Here is a 7,253-nt window from a genome sequence, read left to right as displayed (position 1 = left end):
CACGTGCCATATGCATATTAATGATATTAAAAAGTAATAGCTTTCTTTAGACAGCGTTTATACATTTCTTATGTATAACGCTCTACCCTATATTTTATCTTAACGAATCAACGAAAAAAAAACTTCGATCTATGTAATCGTGAATGTTTTAATGATGAAAGCAACTGAGTGGAAAGGAAGCAACATGTAATTATATGGAATAAATGACCATGGAACATATTTAGATATGGTAAAATTTACACGTATATAAATAAATAGCCTTGATCATTTAATCCCATAATAAATACATGAATGTTTATGAACTTACTGACAAGTAAGTTATCTTAAAGTGTTCTTTTGTACCATACGATGTCAATTTAGGTTTCTAACTGTCTTTCTTTTGCGACACCTACTGTCGCCATGGTTCATTGACGAAATGAAGACATTCATCACACATATCCAAATGATTTAGCAAACATGGCATTGCCAACACCATAAATCTGAAACATCCAACACATCACATCACATATTTAGCTGACTTGGTTAATATGATCGTACATTTCATTACATAATATTGTATATAACGTCATTTATTTCAAAGGCAAAATGGTAATGACAATACTTTACTACAATTATAATCATCACTTTATAATGGCTTACGAGAATCACCTGCTAGCAACTTTTATTTGCATCGACATTATAATGTGTCTGTTGTTTCAATGATATCACCTGAGCCCTACTATTAAGGGCGTGCATCCATCCATCCATCCATCCATCCATCCATCCATATATATATATATATATATATATATATATATATATATATATATATATATATATATATATATATATATATATATATACATATATCTATAAAGGGTTTTATCAAGGATTACACGTGATTGGAAAGCGTTCGCACTCAATCAAACCACTGTTGCTCCTGAGACTTCGGTCTGTGTTGTTTTATGGGTCTTCCCGGGTTCTTCCTCCACCATTAATACTGGCCGCCATGTATATCCTGTCGTGTGCTGGAAATTGCGTTAAACCCCAGAACAACAAGAACAGCAACAACTAGTGAGACCTCCTCCTGGAGGTATAGACAAGTACGTTGACGTTAGTAGATTATAATGACTCAATATTCTGAGGGTAAGACAATAAGGAGGAACTTGTTAACTTGCCAAGAATAGCAGATAACTGAGGTAGATATACGAGGCAAATCTCACGAATGTAAATGGTATTAAAGCTGTTATTATTGTTGTTACTTTGGGTTTAAAGCTATTTCTCAGTGCAAAATAGGATACACTTTGCGGCTAGTATAACTGGTGAAATAATTCCTATGAAAGCTCCTATAAGAAACAACGAACCAACTGAGGCTGCTAACATCTGTAACACGTATCCAGATGAACGAGCCCAAGATTCGAACCCACGTTGACAAGGCTGCCATGGCAATTATCGGTAAAAGCGAGTGCTTTAGACCACTTGGTCACGCTTCATCAAAGGTGGCTGGCATCAAAGGTTTACACATGGCATGCAAAAGGTATCGCATTTAAGAGAGTATTGCCAATCTTTGTCAAGTTTTTTTTTTTTCTCTCTCTCTCTCTCTCTCTCTCTCTCTCTCTCTCTCTCTGTGCAAACATTTATTCCTCAAGTTGTTAAGAATAGCACAAGCGACACATTTTGAACGTTACAAAAGAAGACAAAACTAGACTTATCTTATATGTGGAGCATATAAGTGCCGACCCCTATGGAAGCCTTCGTTTCGCCTCTTAAATTTTGAATGATTTATTGCACCTGTGGGGACATGAATGTACGCAATTATAGATGTGAAAACCTAGAAGCAGTCCAAATGTATTGTTAATATTGTGTTTCGGTGGAGGGCGTATTTTCTGAGTTAGACATCTGAAATCTAAGTCATTGTAACTGCCGTTTTTGAAGAGAAAATCTGCATACGCCATGACATAAAGCAATAGTCTCGAGTTGATCCTGCCGATAAGATGTTTAGCTCAAACCTAGCAAAGTTTCATTGAAACACAATAAGGCTGACTTTAGCAATATTATTCCTTGTTTGACAGCGGTGAATAGGTATATCATTTTTTAAATACCATGCTTGTATCTAGCAAATTGGTATATCAGACTACATAAGGCTGTCGTCACTGGATCTCTAGTCCAAAGTAAAATACAATACGCCTTTCTCCCTTATGAGGGGGCCCCGAGTGGCCGAGTGGTCTAAAGCGTTCTCCGTTATGGATCACTGCCATCTTACCTCTGTCTGCGTGGGTTCGAGTCTCGGGCTTGGCCAATGTGGATATGGGAGAAAGCTTGCCGGTAGCTTCTCGTGGGTCGGTGGTTCTTTCCGGGGTTTTCCCTGGTTCTTCCTCCACCATTAATACTGGCCGCCATATATAACCTATACTGTGCTGCAAAATGGCGTTAAACCCCATAACAACAACAACAACAACTCCTTTATGAAAGTGGGTGATCTATTAGTGGGTGAACCAAACGTACAATCAGAGAATATGCGACTCTTTCTGATCATAATATATTCGTAATTCATCTTTTTATTATACTTGTAGAAGTCAATCATAACTTGTAATCTAAATGGTGAATTGCTATGGAATGGTATTATGAAATCTGATGCATCAAAACAGGATTCGATGTATCAAGGATCAGCGCCAAATATTGTTCCAAATGTGAGTTTTTAACATTATACTGTATTGCATATTATGTAACATGATACTAAAGACAATGATATTTTAATATGTGCTTTCTATGCAGAAAAGTAAATAAAGCACAAGGTATTACACGAAATTTGGATCATCCAAATGCGTCATTTACAAGAAATTATTTTCAGATCATATATGCATTTCATTCTCAAACATGACATCCGCAAACACCCTGTAGTTTCCAGATAATAATGATTATGCTGCAAATAGCGTTTTACGCCAGTTGGAAATATTAATGTAACTGCTAATTTAATGAGCACTTGGTAGGTTTTGCTATCGTAACAAATGCTATAAACCGTATTACCGAGTGAAGTTTTGCTAACAGTTGCAACAACTGATATGGTTGACGATTCCATTAAGCTGTGTATGATTATTGTAAAGATATTGTCCCTATAACTAGAAATGCGAGGTATTCATTGACAGTTCGTCATTCTTCGTCCGTAGGGGCAAGGGATAGGGAATTGCCCACGCAGCCTGTAACCGTGAACGACCCAGGGTTTGATGGGATTTTAATAACGTCCACGTTGTGGCTTATGCGTATTGCAAACTATTTTCTGAACGAATTGAGCAGTATTAATCATTCATGTTATACGGAGAGAATGTTTGCTATAACATATTATGTACGGAAAATAACTGCAAATTCACCATTATAAACACTGAGAAGGGAGTATTTTGTCACTGGACGAGCTTAACGACTTCCAGCAAGATTGGGTTATTATTCCGATTGAAACGCTGTTTTAGCTGCTACTTCTCCTGAACTTCCAATCTACACAAAGCTCCAACGGAACGAACAGTCCACATTCTTATTCATCTTCATCATCACGAGTCCTGTAGGCTGCTAGACCGTTGGGACACCGCACAAGACCAAACAACCAGCTTCCTAAATACCTCTAGATTTTCCATCTTTCTCAGCCTGTCGACTCTCGAATGTTATTTTCCCACATCTTTCCTTTCCTGCCTTTTTCTTTCTTCTTCCTTGTACAGTGCCATGCAGGATTGTCTTGGCAAGTCCTGATTATCATGAGCTATGCACATACCACTGCAGTTTAAGCTTTTTAACTGTCATCAGTAGGCCCAACTTTCTCAATACAAAGACTAATACGCCTTGAGGTCGACCTGTTCATGTATCAAGCACATGCGAAATATGTGGACTGATGGCAAACACATGTTTGCACCATAATTGTTGACTTGTCTCATCTGTACCAGGTTATAAAACAGAAACAATTTGATATAGGCTGTTAATATTGTGATTTGTCTGATGCAAATAAATACGCTGAGGTCTCTTGCAGTTTACCAAATGCCAGTCCCTTGCATAGCAAAGCTTGTTGTTGAACAATTCGAGGCAACTTGAGAGCTTGGCTTGTTTGAATTTCATCCCGCTAGATCAAGACCTCTTGGTTGTTGCAATCAAAAAGCAGGATAAAAAGGTTCATGTGCTAGATTTGCTAGAAATGACCTCCACAAAGGTGGCAGTATGAAAACACCTCTGTTGCTGCTCGATTGGTCATTAACTGACATCAGCGAGGATATCAGAGACCAACCCTGTGTTATATCAATGGGTGGATAGCTTACACTATATGTTGTATATTCTGCGCTTTGCGTATCTTTAGTGCCTTCTTATCGCTCCTCTTGGCCAGTACAAAGAGGCTCTTGCGAAGTGCATGCCAATAACCAACGCCTGTTCAGCTTCTTCTCTTCGATGACAAACTATGAGAGATACACTGAAATGATGCTTAGGTTCAGCGGCAGATATTCGTCAATGTATATTCTTCTTTAACCCTTAGCAGTTAATTTCTTAAATCTGTTTTATTGTCTCTAAGATTTTAATTCCTCTTTTAAACAAATCCTTTCAGAATTAAATGTACTGTCTTGCGCACTTCTGAATACAAGTGTATTGTGTAGATTATTTCAAACTTTACAAAATACAACTTGACAAATTACAATAAATATAAATCAATTACAAATTTGTCACCCTTGCATGCACATCTTGCCTCAATCTTACAACTTGTTGAGCAGCAACAGTTGATCACTTAAACTGGCTTCAAAATGTTTTTGAAACATTGTATGTATTGAATAGTTTAAAATATGCCTTTCTTGAATATATACTGGTTTGACTGGGATTTGCTGCAAAGAATCTAAATTTACTGCCTTAAGGCTACATTCCTTCCCCACTGCCGGTGAATATGTTCAAAACTTGAATGATATTGCAACGAAATTATGACATGGTTGCCTGGTATGTTTGCTAGTGACATATGTGGTAAATTTACATATTAAAAGACCAACGAAATAATCTATAATTTAAATCAATTTACTTCGCGATTATCGTACGGAATTCATGGCGTGGGATTAAACTAGCTAGCGGACATCCCTTACATGAGATTGACATAAACATTAGCCAACGGACATTCCTGAAAAGAGATTCACCTAAACAATAAGCAGCGGACATCCCTGACATGAGATTCACCTATACAATAACTAGCTGACATTCCTGACATGAGATTCACCTAAAGAATAACTAGCTGACATTCCTGACATAAGATTCACCTATACAATAACTAGCTGACATTCCTGACATGAGATTCACCTTAACACTAGCGCATGGGTATTTCTGACATGAGATTCAACTAAATGATAACTCGTGTGGGATTATGTGTGATAATGATTTTTATCGTAGCTTTAACAGTTTTTCAGTCATATCGCTAGCATGAGCATTCGTGACATGAGATTAAACGAGACGCTAACTCGCTGACATTTTTTTTTTTTTTTTGTGGGTTTCAACTGAACGCTACCTCAAGAACATTTATTTTGTGGGTTTCAACTAAACGTTGCCTCGTGGACATTCCTGACATGAAATGTAAGTGCATGATAGCTCGCGGGTATTCCTCACGTTGGATGGATTCAACTACATGATAGCTCGTGGGTATTCCTCACGTGCGATGGATTCAACTACACGCTTGATCGTGAACATTCATCAAGTGGATTCAACTACACACTTGTTCATTGGCAGTCATCATTAAATTTACATTTAAGATTAATATAAAGTATGTGCTGCATTGTCCATCGTTTTGTTGAAATTGCAATCATTTTTTTTAAAAATAAGAAACTAAATGGAATTTGACATTCACTGCCTGAAAATTTTAATTATCTCCCTCCCTCCTACACCCTCTTTTTTCTCTAATAATATGCTATTCATAACAATTGTATATGTATTGGAAGCAAAATATTGTAAAGCATTTCTAGCCATGTCAATATTCGCTTTTAAGTACTACAATACATTGTTGCCTCAAGAGAGGGTTTTTTCTTTCGATGTTTGTATTGATAATTGAGTTCGAAACTATATTATACTTTCGGAAAGAGATTGGGGTTACCCGTGTTTAATGTTCGTGAAATTCGATAAATTGAACCTACTTTATGTCACCTTATATTTCCTACTGCAACCTTAGGCAACGTGCGCATGTTTTAACAATGATAACCTTTGGTAATAAAATGTTTTATCTCTTCTCCTTGATTAAACCTTTTTATCGCCCACAAAATGACTGAATTTGACAACTTTGGTGATTTATGACAATGAGATAGTTAAACGACACTGCTGATGATATATATCTACTCCATGTTTTCCAAAGACGGTATAAAAAAACGATTAATGAGAAGGATTTTCTCAGGTGCGGATATTTAGTAAATAAATCAGCTTGATTTAAGAATGTGATCGTAGTGGCGCCTCAAATATCCCTAAGTGTACAATGGCGTATCAATTAAAACACTTGACCAATCTAATTATTATATAATTCAAACATTAAGGACTAAGTGGCTGTATGGAAAGAAGTACACATACATCTATTAAGGGTAAGTCTAATTTAGGCCAAATTATGTGGATCTAAAGGACACAAATACCGTGAAACCTGTTTATAAAACGTTGAATCCTCCTAGCTAAACGCGAACCTTTGCATTAATGAGGAAACCATATAATTATAGTCCCAGTGAAGAGTCATAGGTGACGAGTAACATGAATTACACTTAGATTCCACTCACCAACTTCCAATGATGCGACCACTAGTTTGAGGTTGATACAAGGACAGAGATGTTCCTATCAAGCTGATGGAATTACATTTCGCATCAGCTATTATAACCTTTCGGGCTTTAACAAACACATTAGTTTATCAAAATAGTGTTGAATGTTCAATGCTTAATTTTACATAAGCCGACATTGCTTCAAAAATATAATAACTTTAAAATTCAATCAGTTTAAAAAAATCTTGCTTAAATTAATTGATTTTGACATCGGTTTAATAGTTCATACACTAGATTAGTTAGAAAGCTTCTTTATTTACCATCTGGTATGATGTATATAACCGAAATAAACAATCAACGAGGTACAATAGTAATACGATTCACCACATTTGTACTGACAGGTACAATAGTAATACGATTCACCACATTTGTACTGACAGGTACAATAGTAATACGATTCACCACATTTGTACTGACAGGTACAATAGTAATACGATTCACCACATTTGCACTGACAGGTACAATAGTAATACGATTCACCAC

This window comes from Sinohyriopsis cumingii, unplaced genomic scaffold, assembly GCF_028554795.1.
Source record: "Sinohyriopsis cumingii isolate HCF-2022 unplaced genomic scaffold, ASM2855479v2 utg000295l, whole genome shotgun sequence".
Classification (NCBI taxonomy): domain Eukaryota; kingdom Metazoa; phylum Mollusca; class Bivalvia; order Unionida; family Unionidae; genus Sinohyriopsis; species Sinohyriopsis cumingii.
This window is presented reverse-complemented; position numbering follows the sequence as displayed.